The following is a 25,891-nucleotide window of genomic DNA, read 5'->3' on the forward strand; positions in this document are numbered from 1 at the left end:
AACAAAACACACTTAATCGACTAACACTGTCTATCCTAAAAGACTCAATAAAATCGTAACCACTTTCGACGTCTTAGATTTTAAACTTCCCAATTTAACCAATTCAACATAAATATAAGAATGTGTGGATCTCAGTTTCTTTTATATCTATCGAACTTAAAAGTCGATCTCCAATTTCCACTAGAATCTCTAGTTCGTTCAGGTAACGTATGGGAACTAGCAACCCTTGTTTATTTTCCAGCAACTCGTGTAGGCTCTATTCCTTGTCGAGGCCCAAAGCTTGCTCCACCATTTTTGCTCACTCAACTAGATCAAAAAAACTCTAAAATTCGGTGTGATACAAGCTAAACTCTATTTCTTTACATAAACCACGTAGAAAGATTTACAACTTTCAGCTTCGGAAGGCACAAACTCTGAACCGTATTTATTGAGTCGTAAACACTCACGTTCATAATTGATTGTAGACATCTCGTTCTGTTTTAATAACAAAAACTCTTACTTTTAATTCTCTAAGTATAATTCTCCGATGTACTTTTTCTGGAACTCAGGTTGAAAGAACTCCCAATCAGCTCACTTAGCAGGTATGTGGCATGTAACTATCTGCCACCATGTATATGTTTCTCCTTGCAGCAAAAAAAACAACACAAATTACGCATTCTCGAGGGGTGCATTCAAGTTGCTACAAAATTTTTTTAGTTGATTCCGACCAAACTTCAGCAGTTGAGTGATCCAACCATTCAAACCCATAAATTTTGTAGCACCGTACCATTAGACTAACTTTGACATGTATCACCAGGCTCGATTCTAAGCTCGATTTAATCCAAGAATTGGATAAATCTATAGATCTAATACCATTAAATCTAGCACCCCTTACCCGGTCTAGTTTTCGAACCTGAGTAATAGAATGCTGCAAACAAACACAATCATTTACATGCAATTTATTAATCAAAATCTCACTTATATCAATACATCACATATCATTAAGTATAGTAAGAATTATAATCAAATTCAGGAATATATCGAGCTTCTGAAATCTTAAAACCATACTGGTACAAAACTGGGATCAAGTTGTAACAGAAACAAACGGATAGGAAAATCTACAAATAGGGGTCATATGGCCGTTGATGCGATTTCTCGAACGCAAATAGAACCTTAAAAATAGATCAATGAGACCCGTACTCGATATTTGGAAGATTCGTGAATTTGGTAGGACTGTCTTGATTTAGGATCAAATAGGTAAAAACCTCAACCCGAAGTATTTGAAGTTTAAGGAACCGATGTTATGTTGAACCTAACCTGCATAACTTGCAAGATACACGAACCTGGGTATAGTGAAGTCACCACACTTCAAAATCGATGAACGGAGTGATAAGACAAGGGTGAACGCCACAAACCGTACGTCTTGATAAGTTTGATAGTTCAATCAAAAATCGAAAGAGAAATATCTCACAAATTGTCACGCCCTAGATTTTAATTAATTATTTAGGCTAGTTTATGTCATAAAGGAATTAATAGTCTAGTGGTTAAGTGTAATAGTTGTTTCCATTATGTCCCAAGTTCAAGCCCCTACAAGCACACCTTTTTTAATAATTTTTCTGATAATTTTGAGCTAGTGTGAACACTCTTTCCGTCCAACCCATCTTGCCTTCTAGGGAGGATTTCTTTCCCTTTTTGTTTAGTGAACATGCCTTTCACAGCCCCATTTTCACTCCTTTATTCCCCCATAATGCACTTTTCACTCCCCTTTTCCCCATACTTACCATTTTTTCCCCATAGATCACTTTGGCCAGCCATTGAACCTAAGCACTCTACATTTTATTTTTATTTTCTCCTTTTTGCTCTCCTCCTCTTCTTTAGTCGCTCCTCTAACTTGAACCACCATTTTTCTCTTCTTTTCTTCATTTTCACAACCTTAGACATCCCATTTCCTCATTTCTCCTCCATTCTACCACCACACTAGGCTGTCGTACCTCCATCGCACCACTATCTCTCCTCTACCGTCGTCATCGTCGTCGCACCGCCATCGTCGGCCACTACCAAAATTCTCCATTTTTCTTCTTTTTTCCTCATCTTTTCGAAATTCATCTTTCTAATACCTCAAATCTTATTTTTGTTTATTAAAAGGTCAATTATCATCCTATTTTTCTAACTTGTAATTTTACAACTTATGCTTTTGAAATAGTGTTGAATCCTCCTCTCTAGTCGACTTTTTGGGAAAAATTGTTGAGCCTCTTTCCTCCGTTATAATGCAAGTATGGAAGAAGCACATGTAATCTTGTTCTCTATGGTGTTGTTATTTCGTTTGAAAAGTAACTAACAATCTATTTCACTATGCCTTCGTGAAGTGACATTCAAATATCAGAATCACATCCCAAGTGAAGGAGGGTGTGTTTTGTCGAACGTTTGCGGAACTATTTCACCGAATCATTTAAACCAAGAGCTATTTATTTATTTATTCATACTAACACGTGTGTTTGGTCGAAATCGTAGTGACTCGTTAATTGAAATCTCCCCTTTCAAAGTTGAAATCAAGATTTGTGCAATTCTATTTTCTAGGTGTAGAGATTTACTTTTAATACTAATGGGTGATATTAATTTTGATAAAGATAATAAAATAAGTAAGATAATATCATTGTTTATATTATTCTCTGAATAATGAAATATTGGGTGAAGACGAAAGTATTCATAAGGATTGGTAAGATCCGACAAAAGAGTAAGTTCCCGAAACTTCAAATCTGATGATGATGATTGTGATTTGGTGATTTCTGTAAAATATGTTATTACGTGATTTCTATTACTTATGTCATGTGATTTATGGCTAATGAAATCCGTATGTGCAAGTGATGTCAAATTTAGTTACCATTACTCTGGTTCGCATGATAAATAAGTTACTATTCTGATTTTTTAATTCACACCATAAGTGTGTTATATTTTGATATTATGATTTGCATATTGGATGAATGAGTCCTGGGGAACTCTTTATGGTGTGTAGCAGAGATGGGTAGGATTTGTTTGTTGAAAATATTCATTTTTTCTGAAAAGCATTGCATTGACATCGTCATTATGCATTCAGACTTATCTGATTTTGTGATTGAATATTTAGTATGTTATGGTTTGTTTAAAATGATAATGTTATGAGTTAAATTTTGTTATTATTATTAGTAACCCACACTGCGCTTAATAAGCTCACCCTTTTTAAATTCTGATTTATTAGATAATCGAGGTTAGGATTGCTCGACTACGGAGGCGCTCTCAGTCATATTCAGAAATTTTTATATTTATTGGTATTTGATATTTTGGGACATGTTTTAATACCTTGGACTTATGATTTTGGATTTGGATTTTTCTGCATGGTTTGGGTTTTTTTAAGAAAAAAACTATCATAGAAGGGATTTGTGAAAACAACAACTTACGATGGGTCTTATTTAAAATAATGTCATGGAAATCTCAAATATGATGTTTTCAAAACTCAATTCCATCTGCCTCTGAAATTGATTATTTACAAGGTTTATGTTTAATCTACGTTTTCGAATGACAAATGAGTTTTTCAAATAGAAATTGTCCGTTACAATGTTTTATTTGAAATACAATGTTTTCCAAAAACTATCAACATTTAAGTTTCCTATCGATTAAATGATATCAACTATATTTGGTTTTTCTTAATCTTAAAGACGTTTTAGTATCAACGGTTTTAACGGGAAAACTTTTAAATGTTTTACTATGCCATTATCATGGCGAATGTGATCTTCGAGATTCAACCATAATCTCTAGACCGGGTTTAGGGGGGGTTACACAAATAATGTTTGTATTAAAAAAATTCTATCCTCACAAATTACCAGACTTAAGCTATTTATAGGACTAGGTAAGTTAATAGTCACATTCGGCCATAAAGAAGTTCATGTATGATGTTGGCAAATTAAACATTTGAATGGTCAAGTTCCTCCTCCTTGGACCATGAATGTGGCTTAGCATGGAAGAAAGCTTCAAACACTTAGATGTATTTATGTAGCATGGGACATACATCTTTAATTATTAGACGCATTAATGGCTGGTTGGTTCTTGAATCTTTACATGTATCTTGTAGATTCATCTTCTCAATTGTGCAGGCATGTAACATTTATGGAAACACATCTCTCTTTTGTTTTTCATGCATATGGCCATGCATGAATGAAGCCGATCATTCAAGTTATCCTTCCCTTCAAGCCACTGTCCATGCACCTTGTACATTCTTTTAATTCGGCCACACCACAAGTACATATATCCAAGTATTTGGTCCTCCATATGAACAATCATATGCACCAAAGTTATGGCACGTATTTAAAATTTCTTTGCACATAATTTGTGCATGCATTCGACTTTGAAGAGTCTTGATTTGGCTAATCGAGCAGTCCCTACAAATACATATAAATACGAGTGAGATCAATGCAACAACATACTAGAATTCGACTCAAAGACTCCATGGACTTGGCACTTTAACAACATGACACAACTAAATTCAACTAGACTCTTAACATGACATAAGTGACACAGACACAAATAATAATAATAATAAATAAACTTAACACCTTTAACACAAGATTAACAACATGACATATAATATAACTAAGTCTGTGAATTAAAACAACATGCAATCTTATTAAATAAAATAAAGACTTGAATTGACTAAAAAGGATCAAGATGGGCGAATGCTTGTTTTAGGCCCATCAAAATATTCGTCCAACACTTGGACCATATGAAGTAACATAGGATTTGGGCTCAACCTAATTTGGACAATATTAGCTTGGGATTGATCCTAGAGTCCATGCATTAACCCAATAAGAGATTCCTTTAAGTGTCTGGCTCGAGCCCTCGTAGTCGGCCCAATTAGAATTTGTAATGGATCAAACAATATTTTGGACATTCCTTGCACAGTTGGACCATGATGATTCAACCCATTAACTTCGTTCATCAACCCATCAAAATTTGGTTTTGTGCTGGTGCTCAAAATCACTTTAGCCTGATGTCGTGTGGAGTTGGAGTCATATAGCCATGCGAACAAATCGGGTAACTCTCTTAAGCCGTGTGGGTTAAAAGTGCAAATACTCAAAAGATGTTACACAATTGTGTCGCCCGGCTGTGTAACAAACTTTGATAGTGTGCATCAAAATCACTCGAAACATGCAAGCCATATGGCTGTGCCATAAGCCTGTGTCCGGCACACAACAGTGTGTCAGGCCATGTATAAGGTCTTATTTACCTGTAAAAACCTTCCAAAACAAGTTTTTTAACCCTAATTCACTTATGCCACAAGGAACACATTATAACAATTCTTAACCACTTCAAAAGCATCAATATCATACCAAGAACATCACTTTTAACAACCAACCTAAGTGCCTAACTAATGTGCCACAATTGGCATCTCAATTTAACAATTCAAATTCGAACAACACCATATTCAAAACAATCCAATATGCCTTCTAAGGCACCTTAATACAATTCACATGGTGTATAAGATTTAACCATTTCTAACTCCTTATAATGATTCAATATCAACCATACAAGCATGCACAAAGCCTTACCAAATTCTTACAAAACTAGCATATGCATACCATTAATCACTGTTATAATCATGTACAAATCAAACCTATCACTTCGCATATTATCTACAAACCAATTAGACCATTAAGTATATATGCCAAATTACTTCTACAAGATAACCTTAAAATGACCATTTCCAACACATACACATAAATCTCAAAAGGCTAAAAAATCCAAAATAGGACATTTTATATGTCCAAATGACACCATAGGTATATGCCATGACCAAAATAGAAACATCACCAACACTTGAGTCTGGGATTATTGTTGGATGCTGAAGTTGATGATTGAATCAAAAACTACCTAACCTGCGCAAGGAAAACAAAATCGTTCACTGAGTATAACTTAGTTGTATTTCTATAATCTGAAAATTAACATAACATAAATCTTTGTAAATGCATACAATAAAAGTGAATGGTAATATGCAATTAGCATGTCATTAATGCCAATTCACATGTATACTTTGTTCAAACTAACACATCTTTTTAATATAAACACATAGTGATTTATTTCACATATCATTTGGTGTGTCAATTTCCAACTTCATTTATTCAATTAGCTATCAATAAGTTTGAAACCCAGTGTCTCATCGGTATAACCGAAGGAAATTAGCACCTAGTGCCTCATCGACTCATAGTCGAAGTAACCCTGAACTTTTTCTATCTTATGGTATACCAACTATATCCAACTCTGCCTAAACAATTAATAGGGTATTCATTATTCATTTCATTCTCAATAAAGATCTCAATTCACATAAATTTTATTTATGAATTCATTTATTCAAACATATGTTAACATCAATCATCTCATTATATTTTCAATTTCATATTTATATAAACATACACATTTTCCACATATATTCAATTTAGTCCTAATGAACATCAATCTGTTCAAATAAATCTAATGCATCTCATTATCAGAAAGTATCTCACCTTATGTTTTTACCATGCACAGCAAGTCAATATGCAACAATTACAAAGTAGTTCGGATTATAGAAACACAAACCGTAAATTTTGAGCTATTCATCAACGACTTTGTCTTTTCCTTTCTTCTACGAGGAATTTGGGTCGAAATTAGCTACGGATTAAAACGAACATATAAAATTAGCAATACACAATCATTTTCACATTCAATTGCTACCTTATACAACATTTCCATTTTATTCAATTTAGTCCCTAATATCGGGACTAACATAACTTTCAAAATTAACCTCTAAGTTTTATGTTGATTTCACTCTACATCTAATTTAAGTTCCTATTTCTCATTTCTACCATAAATTTCAAAATTTATGCAATTAAGTCCCTATTTCATAAAATCATCAATTGACTTTACAATTTAGTCCTTTTTCAACTCCAAACATAAAATCTATCAAAATATCACCAAAAGCATCAACTACCTATCAATGGCAACTTCCTAATTCCTTAACAGTAGTGAAAAATATGACATGGGTCAGCTAGCTTAAGCTCCCCGAATTCCAAAAGCATAAAAATTACAAGAAAATGACAAAATTGAGCTAACCAAATTGAAGCTTGAAACTTTAGAAACCTTGTCATTCATCTCCCACTTCTCTTAATATGGTTTTGAAATTTTGAAGTGTAAAGAGAAAGAATGTTTTGTCTTTCATTCTACCAAACCTTTATCTTTTCTTTAATTTAATCAATTTTCATTTTATATATTTAATTACTAATATTTTATAATAACATATATACATACTTAATAAATCAACCCACCACCTATATGTATTATAGTGTATAATTACTATTTAAATCCCCTTCTTTGAGTTCTAATTGTAATTCCTTAAGTAATTGAACTTTTGACACTTTTACGATTTTTTCCTTGTACCCTAATTAAGCACTATTTTGACAAAATTACTTCATCGACATTCAATTCAATTCCAATATAACTCCATAAATATTTAATAAAAATATTTATGGTTCTATTTTACAAAATTTGGATTCTGAAACCACACTTCCCGACACCACTGACTTTTGGTTCGTTACTTATTTATTCAGTGGTGGATTGGGCTCTCACAAGTCGTCCCTTTGTGTGTAATCGATGCCCACCGGGGGCATATCTTGCATCCACCTAATCATCCACACCACATTGGGCAACTCACTTAGCCTTTGGCTCGGCGGGCTTTTCTTTTTACTTTTTCGCTTTAGAGATTCTGGGATATCCACCTTGTGATTCCAACGTTGGTTCCTATCAGTTACTTTTTTTTGTTGAAGCTCAACATACTAGGTGTAGATCGAACTGCCGATGAGGCTCATTTTTCGCTTTTCAAATTGCTCTGTTGTAGACATGGGAACCTTTGCTTTCTTTCACAATGTAGTCATGAGCTTCAGGAAAAATATCTCAACCTTCTTGCCACTAATGCACGTTAGCATAGATTGGTAAATCCAGTTGCCCATGCAAACCTATCTATGCTGCAAAATAGAGTAAAAAGAACATCTCGTAAAGCATTAACATTAGAAACATTAAGAGCTGGTGATATGCAAGTAGAAATAAACTGCATCCATATTGTTGCAATTGGAAACATAATTGACTAATTAAAAGATAAAAGGATGTTTGAGCTTAGTTGGAATTTCCAAATGCCTTTCCCCTCGGAAAGATATTCAACAATGCCACCCATATCAATGTGATAGAAATAATAAATATTTAAGTCATCAAAAGCATCTGAGATAAAATATGGAGCATTGTAAAAATTGTAAATTTTTGAATAAGTAACTAGGATCTCTTTTCCCCTAACAGTTACATGTCTAAATTCAACATTTGGTGTTTTATTATTTTCCTTGGCTTTTAAGGAAGCATAAAATTTGTATACCACCAAGTCGACCACTGACTCTTCAATGGTTAAGCAAAAATCATTCCATTGATTAAATTGAACCAAATCCCAAATATCATCACATAAATAGAACGATGGGTCAAAGCCTCGTTGTTTGATGAATATTTTTCCTTGGAGATCCAAGAAGTATTTTTCAACCTTTTGACTCTAGAATCGGGTGGAATTGAAATCTATTGATTCCTCTGGTTGTGTGGTTTGTCTAACTTTCCTAGGGGCCATTCTAACACAATTTATATCAACAATGTAATGTAAAATTGACTAATGTAATGGAATAAAAATAAAAAATGATTAAGAATGTTTGACCGTGTTTGTAACCTCCCAAACCAAACTTAGATGTTATGGTCGAACTCTGAAGGTTACATTACCCATCGAAGTGGCGAAGTAAAGTCGTTCAATTTAAAAACCACTATTTTGATCAATTTAGAAAACTTAGTGTGGTTGCCTTGGGTTTATAAAAAACAATGGATTATTAGGTTGTCAATGATCTAAGTTTGATTTATTAAAAAGTCATGTCGTTTGAGGAAAACCCAATAGATCCCATCAATAAACCTTTTAAAATCTTTCGTTTTATCATTATGCAATGAAAAAATGTCATGCCTTTACTTTTTTTTAAGAAAATCTATGTTTTAGGGCATATTAAGCCGGTTAATACATTTTCTCAAATTTTAACCAATTTTGCATGCATGCTAAAGAAAAATGCAAACAACCCATGCCACAGTCCATGTTAACTAAATTTACATTACCAAAAATAAAAACCAAAATAAATAAAGTAAAATTAAAAATACTTTATTAACTAAAAAATCTAGATGGGATATTATTTACATGGTAATTGATTTGCGATGAATTACACTATTATTTACATCCTTTTTACACATAACTTTAGCTTGTTTAATTCTTAAACCAAAGCATCTTAGTATATATTTAAGTTTTCATGCTTAAAATAGTAATTTATACTTTTTAGTAGATTTTATTACATTCTATATATCTTAATAAGGTTACATGGTCCTGTAGGACAAATCGAGACCTAAAGATGCATACTCGAGCTGAAACTAATGTCTCAACATCAAAGACAAAAGCCAAAAATAAGTCATGGAGTGAAAATGCCTTCGATGTCGCAACACACACCCTGTGTTGCAACACTGGCCCTACGTAGCCTAAAAATTCATGCACATGATAATTATGTTTTCGAGGTAAATTAGGTGTATTTTTCTAGTCGAACTCTAAAGACTTCAAGGATAATTTACGAACTTTAATATTCCAAGTTTACCCTATATAAAGGCCATTGTAATTAGTTTAAACACACAATTTGAGGGAGACAAAAATTATTCTTAGGTTTTTATTTCATTCTTAGTTTTCATATAGGGTATATATGTTCTTGTAATCGAAAGATCCTATTTCGAAGTGAAACTTTCGGAAGTGGAGATTGTTCCAGTGCCACGTTTTCATCAATAAATCCATAAGCAATAGTTTTCTTGTTCTATTATTTATATCTCTTTCTTTAACATTGTTTGTTTTGTGCAAGAATATGCGAAAAAGAAAAATCCAGAAATGTCAAAATCAAAAACAAGAAGAAAAAGTATAAACTATTTCTAGTGTTTGAACCATTTTGAGCCATATCTTTCTTTGAACTCATACCAATTTAAGTCTCAGAACATTACAAGCCTAGAAGAACAATGTGACTTAAGCATTCTCTGTGCATAATCTTCTGGAATTGCTAACAATTTTATTGAATGAATAGTTTTTATTCACATGATTGTGTCTTCTACATCTTTGTTTGATTTATGTTAATGGTGATATTGTTAAACATTTGGTCATGGGAATTACTTATAATTTGTTAGTAATATAACTTTGTAAACTAATCCTAATTTACTTTAAAAATTTTCCAGGCATCGAACTATCAAAATTAAGTTACATGTGCGATAAGAATCGTTATACCTTTAATATTTGACAATCATGTTCTTAGTAGTAATAAAATCCAAGGGACGTCTTCTTATTACATGCTATGTGTCTAGACTTGGTTTGCTTGAGGAGAAGCAAAAACTTATGTGTGGGGAGTTTAGGTGTCAGGTTCTTATTTACATCCATCTTCACCAGAGCTTGTTTAATGAAAGAAATCAAGCCATTATCATTTTTTCCATATATGTGATTTGGTTGCTTGAGGACAAGCAGCAAGTTAAGTGGGGGAGTGATCTGCCATGAATTACACTATTATTTACATCCTTTTTACAAATAACTTTAGCTTATTTAATAGTTAAATCATAGTATTATAGTATTTATTTAGATTTTCATGCTTAAAGTAGTAATTAATGTTTTTTAGTATATTTTGTTACATTCTATATATATAAATAAGGTTACATGGTCTTCCAGGACAAATCGAGAGTTGAAGATGCATATTCGGGCAGAAATTGATGCCTATGTCGTGACACCGAGACACTGATGTCTCAACATCGAAGACAAAAGCCAAAAACAAGTCCTAGAGCAAAACTGCCTTCAATGTCGCAACATGCTCCCTTCTGGGTCGCGACACACCTCTTGTGTTGCAACGCCGCCCTTGCGCAGCGTAAAAGGTCTTGCATGTGATAATCACATTTTAGAGGGAAATTAGGTGTATTTTTCCTAGTCTAACTCTAAGAATTTCAAGGATATTTAGGCCATTATAATTAGTTTAAACACACAATTTGAGGGAGACAAAAATTATTCTTAGTTTTTTATTTCGTTCTTAGTTTTCAAATAGGGTATTTTATGTTGTAAATTAAAGACCCTATCTCTGAGACTTTTACGACTGCAGATTGTTTCCGAGCCACGCTTTCATCAATAAATCTTTGAGCATCTCTTTTCCTTATTCTATTCTTTATATCTCTTTCTTTAACATTGGTAGTTGAATGTTTGTGTAAATTAGAATCAATTGATGCTTTATTCATATTCCACATGTTTCAACTGTTTTACCATAATTAATTGATTAAAGGATAAATTTTCTTGGTGGATCAACTGTTTTGGAGAGGGAGAACTTAAGCGCTAGGTTGGATGACCCTAAGAAGTTATTTAGGTAAGAATGAACCCTAAATTGGTATGGTCTATCCGTGAACACCTTAGCCCTGAATCGGTCTGGACTGTGAGGTAGAGAGATAAGTAGTTCTTACTGTGACACCCTAAACCCGACCAGCACGGATCGGCCCGAATTTAAAGCGTTACATTAGCCACTGAAGCGACTCTCCAGCTAACAACCACCCGACGCACACTCCAACCTTATAACACCTCATTTATAATTAATTAACTATCATTTATTAATACTGAAGCAATTTGGGAACCATTTTTAAACTTTTTCTAAGTATTTAAACCTAATAATATTTTTGTCATTTTACCACCTAAGGTTAAACTATCCTGATTTTATTTCTAAATAGTTACCGACCTTATTTTAGTCAAATTATATAAGCCCTAAAAATTTTAGCTTACTTTGAGTTCATTTACTATGTCTAATTCAAGTTTTATTATTAGGGTCTAAATCATAACTTTTACAAACTTTTAGTACATTTTCCAAATTAAAAATTAAGAGTGTTTCTACCAAATATTAATAGTTACAAGTCTAATCCTAAAATATTACCTAGTTTCCCTATCATTAAAGGCTTCAAATAATATAATCAAGTTTTAGGACTAAATTATAAATTAGGCAAATTAGAATACTAGATTACAAAAATAAAAATCAAACCCCCAAAAACCCACACACGCATGTCCCCAGCCCATGTGTCGTTTAAAAATCCATGTTCGAATCGTGAAAAACTTTTAGGCAGATCGCACACGCCCGTGTCCCCTGTCCACATGCTCGTGTGTAGACCACTACACCTATTTTGTCAAAAATTCGTTTTAATTACTCGGTTTTACATATTTTACTTACCCATTAAACTTGAAATAGTTATAATTAATTACCATAAAAATCCACACATCTCCAATTTAATTTATTTACAACAAATATGCAACAATCAATCAAAATTTAACACCTAATTACACACTTAGCAAATACCAATTAATTCACACAAGCTATGTACCTTAGTCGCAAAAAATCCACTCCATGGTAAGCTTCAATTAAACATTATTAGTATCAAATACATGTTTCATACACTGTGTTATCAGCCACCGTACGAACACTCATCAACATACCATAAATCAAACATCAAATAGACATAAAATCATGTATTCAAGCAATTATAAAATCACCAAAATTTAATGTCCAAAGTCCATTACAAGTAAAATAACACTAGTCCCAAAAGCATCGCAATGCCCCTATATAGTCTCTAAAGTAAATTTCTTAAGCCACTACTGAGCCTTATTCTTGGATCGCCCTTACACTTACTTCTCGACTCCTTACGCTCGAAAATTCTCTACATGAAATGTGAGGGTGTGAGCTTAAAAGGCTCAATGAATGATAGTAAAAAAATCAAGTAATTTGCACCCAATCATGCATAAATCAAAGCAATTAAGCATTAAATTTTCAATCACAACATGTTCACATTTCACCATAACATTACATGCTATTTCAAGAATTAGGAATCAATTTTTCCATGGCATGTAAAATAATCTTTTAACACATAAACATTCAATTATATTGACACAATCAATCAATTATATTGGCATAATACATCCATGGAAATAAGTAAACGTGTGATCATACATTGGACAAACGGATCTCTGAACTCCCACAAATCAAATACAGTCCTCCGAATTAAGCGGGCCAAAGCCACACGCTCCCTTATAGTGGCTCAAATAACCTAATGAGTGGAGACTCAATCTCAACACTCCCTTATATACTCCAAACAAATCAGTCCATCAAAAGCCATATGCTCACAATATCACAAATAATGGTGAGTACTCACAAATCCTATGGCATGCCAACTATATCCAATGGATCCCCCATGCAATGTTGCCAATATAATCATACATACAAGTATAAAATCTGTTGTTTAATCACTTATTTTAGGATGTTAAAATGCAAGTAAAAGCATGCTGCTAAGCAATTTTAACATCAATAAAATTAAGCAAAGCAAATATCATTTTCCCAATATTCATATCCAATTAGAACACCTTTATCAAATGTTCAATAAATTAGAAATTCATACTCCAAATATCAATTTATTCCATACAATTTAATCATGCTAAAAGCATAATACACTACTTACCAAACCAATTGCCATTTTGCTCTTTTATAAAATAAAACCTATTTTTGTAAATCCAACCATCCAATATGTAATTAAGTCATTAATGACACCAATAAAACCTTTATTTAACACATAATCAGGTGAATTACCAAATTTCTCTTAATATCACTCACCTCCACACTTAGCTCTTTAAGCAAAAATATGTTCAAACAAGCAAGTTTGAGCTTCAATTTTGATTTGCACATTTCTCCTCTTGATGTAGAGCTTTAACAGAGACAAAGTATACATTACAATCTAACAATAACAATAAGAAACATGAAATTTGATCAAGTATACGAATCTAAATCATTGCTCTAAACTACCTTACCGATGAACTCCCTTTTTAGCACCTCAAGCCGCTCAAAATCTTCATTCCTAGTCCAATAACATATATTCTAAGTGTTAATTTCATTCTTTAATCTGTTTCATAATTTTCTGAAAAAGTCATCCATGTTCTTAATCAAATTTGAATTTCTCAAAATTGATTCATAAAACATGTTTAATCTTTTGGCTTAAGATTAAAAATCTCTTATTAGAACTATTTTTGCTTAGACATCCATTAGTATTTAGATTCCAAATCAAAATTAAAGAACCACCATTGTTGATCCTCAAGTTCAAGAAAGAAGCAATTAAAGTTAAAAATCCATTATAATTACTTTAATTAACAAATAATGACTGAGATCAACTTATAAACAAGTTTAGAGATGAAAACTATCTTCAAGTGAACTCAAATCATTGATTTGGAAGCTTGAATCAAAATACTTGAAGAAATTTGGATAACTTTTTGCCCAACTTTGAAATATATTTCGAGAGATTTTAGAGAGAATTTTAGGAGAGAAAAGGTTTAGATCTATTCTCTGATATTTGGTTTATGAAAATGAGAAAAAAAAGAGAAAAAGCTCTCAATTCGAGTGAAATATAAGTAAAAGTTGGTAGTTGCAGAGTTTTTAAAATTGAAAACCCCATTTGATTTTCAAAATTTGGGGAATTTGCCATTAGGCCACTCCCACTCTTCCCCTATTTTACAATTTGCTCCTTTCCCTCCAAAATTCTAAAAATATGGTTTATTTGCTACAAAACCTCTTACACATTTCCCATGTTTTTCAAATTAGTCCCATTTAGTTAATATTTTAAATCACCCAATTCAACCCCCATTTTAAATTATTTTTAAATTCTAACTTGTAAAATTACTCAAACCTTGGTATAGTGAAGTCACCACACTCTATGATGGATGAACGGAGTGAGAAGACAAGGGTGAACACCACAAACCTTAAGGCTTGATAAATTTGATAGTTCAATCAAGAACCGAGAGAGAAATATCTCACAAATATGATGTATATTGAAAATATTCTAACCATGAAATTTTCACAAAAACATTATTTATAGGAAAACAAAACGGTAAATGAAGGGCCAACATTCTTTATAGGGTTCATGTGCACAAGCTGTACATAAATCAAAATGGTTCATGAATTCTTCAAATTCATGTATGGTTGAATACTTCTCCCCCTTGGTGTTCATATACATCTTAATGATGTTTTCCCCAAGTGCATTGTAACATCATTAATGTCGTACAATCCCCTTACCATGTGCATGTATGATGAAATGCATGAACCATCCTAAATAGCCATATTAAGCCTTCTTAGATGTGTATGCATTAAATCTTCAAGTTTATCCCCTAAGCTGGTGTATAAATAACAACATTCAATGTGCAACATTTATATTGAATTCTCTCCCTTTGGACATTCATGCATGTAGCCCATGCATGTATGAAAACCTAATGGACAAATTAAGCTCCCTTGTTTCCAACCATCCATGTCCATGATTGTGCATTAAATTCGACAACTCCAAGTGCATGTATCATCAAATCTGCCCCTTAAATTTTAATGGTTTTCATGAACAATCATAATGGCATGGATTGGAAGGTTCCATGAATGGAAACTATGCATGTATTCGGCCTTAAATAAAGATTAAGTGGCCAGTGAAATAGTCCGTACAAAACAAGTATAATAGGAGATTATATCACTTCAAACAAGAACATTTCGGTATAGCTCACAAGACACAAAGACTGTCAGTATATATCTAAAAAAACATGACTCGAATATGTAAGAAACTAGATTCTCAATAAGAATAAAACATCACACACCTAGTTCAAGATAATAAACAAACCTAATGATAGCAACTTAGACTCATGATTGAGAACAAGACACTTAACACATAATTTGAAAAACACGAAATCATAAATATATGGATAAAACAAAGTAATAATAACTCGATACATGACACGTGAAAACATCAAACATGGAAATATCAAAAAAAGTAATCGTTCGATGAATTTCATTTTAACTTTGTGTCCCTCGTGCTTGGGCCAATCTCAATTCCTTCGAGTCGTAACACATGATATGATCAAAATCACATCAGTTGTTGCGATGCAACATGGGGTGTTTGATGTCGTAACATAGGGAGAAAAGTACAAGAATTTTGAGATTGCCTTCAGTGTCACGACACAACCATGGGATGTCATGAAAAACCCCTGAAGTTACCTTGAACCTGAGCATACTACCTTCGATGTCGCAACACAGGCACTAGGGGGTTGTGACATTGGACCTGTATGAGAGATATTTACGAGCCAGGGGTGTTTTGGTTTACACAATAAAATATTTAACATGAAAGCATCAGTTGACCTAGGGTTTAGGACGACGACAACCGTAAATCTATAAATAGGCTTATTTAACACTTGTTGGGGACAATTTTTCATACTTTAATTTTTCCTTTGTAATTTTAGTTTTTAGTTTTTCTTTCTTTTAGGTTTTTGGTTTACTTTTAGTTCTTTTTCTTTTATGTTCTTTGGAGAACATTATTTGTAAACATAATCAAACGCTAGTGGATTTTTTGCGCTTCATCTATCAAACACAAATAGGATTCTCTAAACTCTATTCTTGATTTACTATTTATTTTGATATTTATATTCAAGTTTATTATGTTCATGAGATCCATGGGGAACTAATCGTCCTATAGGGGATTAGCGAGTGGAGGTGTGATTAATTGATTCTTATGTAAGGTTTTCTTAGGGGATCATCTATTTAGGAGAGGAAAAACTTAAACCCTAGGCTTGACGACCATAGGAAGTCATATAGGTGGGAATTAAATCAAAATTGGTATTACCTATCCATGAACACCATAGCCCCAAACTGATCTAAACTGTAAGGTTAAGAGGTAAGTGTTTCTTGCTGACTCATTAGTTTAATGGAAGATCGAGAGATACTGCTAGGGTAATGACTAGTTGATTAAGTAGAAACCTAAAATATCAATTAGTTATGATCACTAAGGCAAGCTAATCACCCAGTCTAAAATTGATCAAAGTCTATAAATTAGGTTTTCAAAGTTCTTGTTATTTCTATTTTATTAGTTTTAATAATCTTAAAATGTTTTCTTTTATGTTTCATCGTAGTATAAATTTTTTTTTAAATCCTCGGAGTACTTACCTACTTCTTTTTAACTGTATTACAGCCTAACTTGTATACTTGCGAACAGAGTTATTTCATACTCTTTGTGCAGGATTCTTACTCTAGACATTGGTATGTCTGGAGGCAGTCAAGTTGTGGTGCCGTTGCCGGGGAGGTAAGGTCACTAGATTGATTTTAATTTTTACATTTATTAGAATAATTAGGAAAATTTTAATTATAGATATGATTTTTACATTACTTTTACTAAAATTTTTATCTTACTTTTTTATTTCAGTGTATGACCCCAAATAGGGGAACGCCTATCTTATGTGTAAATATGTAATGTAAATGTGCAAGTGTACATGTCAATTCAAGTAATATAATTACGAGTGAGTATCATCTCCATAGGTATCGAAAATTGATTACAATTGGTAAAGTATTACTGTAAGTTTAACTAATTAAACAATGCAAAGGAAATAAAGTATAAATTGATGAATGGAATTATAATATCAATTATAACTGAAAAAATGACAAAGTAATCTAAATGTTGTGGCAATTCACAAAGAACAAGTTGATAGTATTTCTATTGTTGAATGACGAAGGTTAAAATTACTTAGGGAATATTTTCGTCACATAATAATGCCATGGAAAAATTTTGACTGCTACTACCTAGAGAATTACTACTGCAATCTACTTCTTTCGAAAGTCAAACTTTAGTTATTATCCTTAGTCTTTGTATGTCTACAAGACTCACAAATGATAACCATACTAACGTTTTTCACCTGTACAGATCGCAACTTCTATGTTTAGAGTGTTGCAATTATTCTTTCGAATACTCGCCTGTATCAATCTATTAATAGTCTAATGTATTTAATCCTTTTAGATTTAAATCCAACTAAGAACATAACATACAATCAACTATGTTTAGAGCTTGCATGCATGCATTCAAAATAAGCATAAATCAAATGAGATAATAATTTTACTCAAAAACATATAATGGGGATTACAGATAATTCAATATTCACCAAAATAATTCCAACCCAATGATAATTAGCTCATGGGTTGCACAATGAAATCAAAAATGAAATCATTCATCAGCATTCTTCAACTTTTACGAATCATAGTGGTTAAAACCAAAAAAACCAGAACAAAGACAGAACTGCAGGAAGTTCTTGCTACACTCCAACTTCTTTTCAAGATTTTACATAGAACCCAAGGCAGATTGCTCTTCCTCTTATTCATGTCTATGACCCATTTTTAGCTGCTACCTTCTTGTTCTTCTTTGAATTTTCCACGCAATTTCTCCATGAGATTCTGCTGCACAGAGAGAAAGAAACCGCTCTCTTTCTTTTCTTTTTGTTCCTCACAATCCATGTGTCATTCTTTCCTTCTCTCTCCTGCTTTTATGGGGTAGATATGTCCCTCCCTGTAAACATGTTTTGCTCATCTTTTTTAGGGTAATTTATCTGGTACACATACAATTGGCTGAGAGTGACGTGGATTGATTGTTGCGCCATTTTTCTAGAACTGCCATGACATTTTTATTGTCAATCTATCCCACCATTTGCCATGGAAATGTTTGAGCTCCTTCATTCTCTATTTACAACAAATTCTACTCTCTGCATATTAACAAAAATTTTCTAATGAATTCATCTTGTCACATGATTTCTTTACTTGACAACCCCAATAGAGCAAACACTAGATTTCCAGATATTAGATCATGCCACAATTTGAATTGAATTCACTCATGAAGCTAAGGCTTTTAACTAAAAATATTGATGGAGCAAACAACTACCTCCTTAGCTACACAGCCTAACACTACAATAGAGTGTCCCTACTTTTTTTAATCACTCTTATTTGAAATTGTTTTTCTAATCAATAATGTAATGGAGCATACAAAACATTACTGACCTACTCAGCCGATCCCAAACATTGGAGTGTTCAATGTATTTTACCATGATAAACATTATTTGTTACTGCCAACTTACTGAATTTTGGTTCAAGAAATCCTAAGTGTATTAAAAGAAGCCTACTATAAACTAATTACACTTATAAGTAGGACATTCTGCTCTTAAGGATCAATTTTGAAACAACTATCCTAAGCTAAACAGACCTAATTACTCGAACAATTTTCTAAATTTATAAAAGACTTTATTATCCTTATCAAATATCATAGACAAAAATATACTTAGCAAAGTCTAGAAATTATTTAGAAATTGTATGTCATGGAAAAATAAATGAGAAAATAAAAAATATCAATATACATATTGTCGAAACCATTTTTTTGAAAAACAAAATTTTTAGGTTGTCGACTTTAAAAAAAATGAAAATGAAAATTGGGAGTCGCCACCAATCCTTTATTAGGGTGTGATTGGATCACCTAAAAAACAGCTTTGGTCTACGAGTTTAGAAAACGGGTTCGGGAGTCAGTTACGTACGAGGAAGGATTAGCACCCTCGTAACGCCCAAAAATTGGTACCTAGTTAATTAATTAATGTCTTAATGTCGAAAATTTGAAAAATATAATCCTTAAAAACTTAAAACGTTACGTATTAAGACCCTTCTCATTTCAGAGAAGAAAAATGTCACACCCAATGCGTTAGGGCACAACATTCTAATTTCCTCCAAAATGAATTAGGTCAGAATACTCGTATAATGAAAAAAATTAAAAGAATATCCATTTATCCAAGATTTAAGGAATCGCGGCCCAATACGTTAGGGCACAATTCCTTTAAAATCCCAAACTCGGAATATTCCCTTTATTATTTTTTAGAAAAAATTTCATTTCGAGAAATCAATTCGTCACATCCAATACGTTAGGACACAACGTGTTGAATTCCCAATAATGAATTCTTATTTTTTTGATTAAAGAGAAATTGCTCGATTGTTAGATTTAACGAAGAAAATCGGAACCCAATACGTTAGGGCTCAATTTCCTTGAAAATCCTAAATACAAGCATTTATCTTAATTTTGGAAAGTTTGAAATCAAGTAAAAAAGTGATGTGATGTTACATTAAATATACAAGGCAATAATAAATATTACAATAGCATAGAAATAATATGAATAAATGAATAAATAAATAATTATGACATACAAAATATCAAATAAATGGGCAAGATAATAATAAACGATATGCAAACATAAATTGATAAGCGAATAATTAAAATAAATAACAAAAAGTGCATACAAGTATACATAAAAGCATATATAGGTTTGAAATAAATAATACCAAAAATAATTATATAAATAAAACAAGTATATATATTTATACAAGTATGTGAAAATAATAATTTCAAAATAAAACATAATACATGCTCTTTTTTAAAACATATATATACAAAATAATAATAATTACATATGAAAATTATAAGATAAGATAAAAACAATTGCATTATCCAAACAAAATATTGATTTTTAAAGAAAATATGAAAAAGGGACTAAATTGAATTGCAAGTAAAAATATAGGGTAAATCTGCAAATAAATAAAATCTGGAGGATTAAATTGAACGTGAGAATTACATAGAGGGGCTGGAAGGGCAATTTTCCCTTCTCCTCTAAAACGGCGCCGTTCAAAAGGATTAAATTGGAATTTAAAATAAATAAAAGGGTAAATTAAAAAAATAAAAAAACTTAATTACAAAAACATTAAAAGGTGGAGGGGCTAAATAAAATTCGCAGTAGTATCACCTTCTCCCCTTTTTTAAAATCGTAAATAAGTAAAAAAATAATCGAAAGAAAAAAATAGTAAGCCACCTTTAAAAAACTGCCAATCGTTCTCTTTTTTATTCCTCCTCCCTCTTTTTCCTCTCCCTTTACAATGAAGGGAGAGGCCTCTATTTATAGTAGAGTCTCCCCAAATCCAACGGTACAGATCAATTACATCAACGGCTGAGATTAAAGGGTATCTACAAATTAAATCTCTAAGATTACAAAATCATATCTTCTAAGATTACATATCATATCTAAGATTGCATATATCATATCTAAGATTGCATATCATATCTAAGATTACATATCCTCGAAGATTATGTTTCCATATGTGAGCCCGGGCTAAAATTGGGTATTACACATATATAATGCAACCTATATGCACAACACACCCCAAACCTAAGGTATGCATTGTCCTCAATGCATAAACAATTTAAGATTACAAAATGCAAAAATAAACATATATATGTACAATACAATGAAAACAATTATGAATGCATTAAAAACACAAGGTATATAATGAAAAATATGCAAATGAAAATAAAGACGAAAGCTTGGGAAAATTTTGGTGTTACTTTAATTCAAGTGAGTTATTTTTCGAGTAGCGCGCTTGAAATTTTGCTTCCTTTTTAGCATATTAATTGGCACCTCATCATCATCATCATCATCATTATCTGATTTCATGAGATCATCAATCAATTTATTAATCTCATGATCTTGCTTCGATATGGCGCAGTATATTGAGGTGCAGTAGCAGGTACAATTGGTGTAGGAATAAGGTTCACTTCTTTTTCATGGACAGATTCAATGTTCATCAATTTCGTCTTCTATTCATCTCCCTCTGGTCCTTTTTGTTCCTTCTCCTCAGTGGCAGTGTGTGTGGTAGCTCCAGGCTTATCAGCTTCAACTTCATCCTCACCCCTTCATTTTCATCCGATAGCAGCTCCTTTTCTTTGGGTGCAAATCCTCCCCTTCTTTACCAGACTCCGTGATCTCAAGGCTATAAATCAGAAATGAAATTGGCGTTAAGTAATTAAAGATAAAAATAATAAGAATGAAATTAAAGTAAAGAAATTAAAGAAAAGAAAGAGAGAAAAGATTTATTTTTATGCTTTTTTCCTATTCCGCAACAATCTGGAGTTGTAGAGTCTGAAAGATATTGAGTTGCTTCTGTAATTGACCAAGTGAGTTGAGCATTTGTTACTCAAATAGACTGTTGGAGATAGAAGATTTTGCTGAGGCAAACGTCTTGCAAACTTTTCTTCCACTGTCGTTTCTAACAAACCAATGGCCTGGCAATCTTCACTATCATCAACACATTTTAAGGCATCGAATATGTTGAATGTAACCTGCTGATCATTCACCCTCATAGTCAATTTTCCTTTCTGCTCATCAATTAACTGAGGAAATGGTGGAGATGTTCGTTCTTCAGATTGTTGATATTGTTTTGTTGTGGCATTTTTGTTAACAACGTGATCTGATTCTTCCACAATATTTTTCTATTGACCATTTCAGGTGTCGTATGATTTCCAATTGGTTCCTCGATCTTTTCATGATCGACTCTTGAGTCGTCCTCTTCTATCGTGGCACCTTTAACAACATCATTCAATTGAGTTCCACTTGTAAGAGTGATTGCTTTGCAATGCTCTTTTCATTGTGATCTTGAACTCTAAGTATCACTTGGTAAAACTCCTTGCGGTCTCGAATTCAATGCAGTAGCAATTTGCCCTACTTGATTTTCAAAAGCTCTCCAAGATGCAACCTGGCTCTAAATGATAGCATCATTCTTGGCTATATACTATTCAAATAAAGCTTCCATAGATGAAGAACTTGAAGCTAAATTTTACAGGGCATATTTCCTTAGCAAAGATTAATTGTACCTAAGCGGTACATTTACAGCATTCTGTCGAATGGCATTACTGACATTTCCCACCCCTTGATTACTCAAACAAAAATGATGCGAACCTGTTCGCATCATGTTATGATACAACTCAATGTCATCGAGAGTGGCCTAAGCTCGAAGGGCCTAAGTGCAAAATGAAGTTTAATTACAAGCTCATTCAGCTTACTAAGCATGCATGGCAATTTATTGCAAGCAGAACTTTAATTTAATTAAACTCATCTTAGTTAATAATTGAGTTGTTGGACTTTATTTTTTTATTAAACTCATTTTAGTTAATTAATTTCTGGAATAAATGCTTGTCTTAGTTTATTTAATTGTTGGAATACCTTATTGTTAAATATGTTTATATACAGTTTATTAAATTAAGTTAAGTATTTACAGTTTATTAATTAAGCTTATTAAGTTTAGTGTGTTTAAATGTGTTTTAATGTGTTCGTTAATAAATGCTTGTAAGTAAGTATTTAGTTGGAATCAATTATGTTCAAGGGCTGTTACAAAGTGATAAATGCAGCTATTCAGCTGAAATTTGTTGCATACTAGGGATAGTTACAATAATAAAAAGAGAGTAATATGCATCATTAAAATTCGGCATCCTCTCCATCTTCTCCAAGGAGCTGTTCAAGAATAGAAATGGCCAAATGAATGATTATAAATTCCATAACCGATTGCCTCTTTAAGAATACTCCATAGTCTGTTTATGTGCCCAAAAATATCATGAATGTTGTTGGTGTCTATTCGGCTGTCCAAGGGAGAATTTAAAGCTTATCCTAAACTCTTTGGCTGCTCAAGAATGAAACCTAAGCATTCAATCTTATTAAATTAGTTGAATTAGAACTTTAAATCTTATTGATTGTTGTTGTTACTTAGGCCTAGAATTTCAAGAGTTTGTGCTTAGTGATTAAGTTTTATTTCAGCTCATTATTAGCTTATTTAACCTGACCAATTGTGATTTTTCAGCTAGGCCTTATCTAGCACTATAAATACTTGTAATCAGCTCATTGTAAGAGACTTTTTCTCATTGTTGAATGCTTATAAAATTTGTGAGTTTTTTCAACTCTCTTATTTCGTTAAGACTCAAGTTGACTTATCTAGCTTGCTAGTGGCATGATCCTTGTTTCTTTAAACTTATTACTCCTAAACAGAGTGTGGCATTCACCCCATTGATACCTGTGGTTCCTAACTTCCTAGTTAGCGGGTCAAGGTCCTATCCTTCAACATCCATCCTTCTTAAGTGTCTTTTATGTTCTGGGTCAATACTCCCTTTAGTATTGGTTCTTCCTTGGCCTTAAGCCTATTCCATCCCCTCGAACTTTATCCATTTCCAAGTTATCTTATTTTCTTTGTTAGCTGAATCCTTAACATCATTCACTTAACCATTTTCCATCATCATTTTACTTAACTTAACTGAAAACACTTAGAGGAAAAATATTATGTTACATTTCTACTGCTTTAGTTTACATATTATAAGGAGGGGAATAATCATTTTAAAGGAAACAATTCCTAATTTCCTAAGAATCAGTAACTGAGATTAGTTTCTATTTACAAGGGAACTACTAGTAATAAGGTAAGGTTTCTATCCTTAATTATAGGGATTCTAACACTCCCCCTCAAGCTGGAGTGTAGATTTTAATTAAACCTAGCTTGCCAATAAGTTCTTCAAACATGTTTCTGTTCAAACTTTTAGTTAACATGTCTGCAACTTGTTGTCTAGTAGGTAGGTAGGTGATGCATACTTCTCCTGAGTGTATTTTTTCTTTTATAAAGTGACGATCTATTTCCACATGTTTGGTCCGATCATGATGCATAGGATTATGTGCTATGCTGACAGCAGCCTGGTTGTCACAATACATCTTCACAGGTTTGGTATAAGGCACTTTTAGTTCTCCCAAAAGTATTTGTATCCAAACTTCTTCGCATATACCATGAGATAGTTCTCGATACTCTGCCTCTGCACTACTGCGTGCTACCACAGACTATTTTTTGCTCCTCCACGTCACAAGATTACCCCAAACATAACTACAATAGCCACTCGTAGAGTGTCTATCATTAACAAAACCTGCCCAGTCTGCATCAGTGTAGACTTCCACGCTTTGGTTGACAGTCTTCTTAAAGTACAGGCCTTTACCAGGAGTTCCGTTTAGATATCTTAGTATTCTATATGCAGCTTCCAGGTGGAGGTAGCAAGGTCGAAAAAAGGTATCTTTATTTCCCAAAGGAAATATGTTCTTGATCTACTGTCAGAAGTTGGTTTGATGGGCAGCAAACCAGCCGAAACTCCTATGGAGTTTAACCTTAAATTGGAAACTAATGAGGATGGAGAAGAAATCGACAGGGGGAGATATCAACATCTAGTAGGAAGGCTCATCTACCTATCTCACACCCGTCCAGACATAGCCTTCAGTGTGAGAGTTATTAATCAGTATATGCATGCCCCGAGCCAAGAAAATAGTTAAGACTCCCCAAGTCTTTAAGTTCAAACTCTGTACCAAGAAATTCTTTCAATCTTAAAATTTCGCTCGAGTCATTTCCTGTTAATATTATATCGTCGACATAAACGATAAGGATGTAGCATTTACCCTCTTCCGAGTGCTTGTAGAACATGGTGTGGTCTGCCTGTCCTTGAATGTAATTTCTGCTAGTTATAGCTTTTGCAAATCGGCTGAACCACGCTCGTTGAGGTTATTTTAGCCCATACAAGGACTTCTTCAACTTACACACTTGGTCCTTGTTTTCTTCAAACCCGGGTGGGAAATCCATGTACACCTCCTCATTTAATTCCCCGTTGAGAAAGCATTTTTTACATCCAATTGAGTCAAGTGCCAATCAAGGTTGATAGCAAGAGATAGCAGGACCAGAACGGTGTTTAGCTTGGCAACCGGTGCAAACGTCTCATTGTAGTCAAGACCATCAGTTTGGGTGAATCCCTTAGCCACAGGTCGAGCTTTGTATCGGTCAATACAGCCATCGGGTTTAAATTTCATAGTGAAAATCCATTTGTACCCTACGATTTTTTTCCTTTAGGTAGATCCGAGACTTCCCATGTTTCATTATTTTTGAGGGCCTTCATTTCTTCCATCACGGCTTGTCTCCACTCAGCTGATTCAAGAGCCTCTTCTATATTTTTTGGAGTTTTTACAGAATCAACATTAGTCACAAAAGCTTTGTAAGACTTAGATAAATTTCCATAGGATACAAACTGAGAAATAGGAAGTTGAGTGCAGCTC

Source organism: Gossypium raimondii, chromosome 10 (genome assembly GCF_025698545.1).
Source record: "Gossypium raimondii isolate GPD5lz chromosome 10, ASM2569854v1, whole genome shotgun sequence".
NCBI classification, from domain to species: Eukaryota; Viridiplantae; Streptophyta; class Magnoliopsida; order Malvales; family Malvaceae; genus Gossypium; species Gossypium raimondii.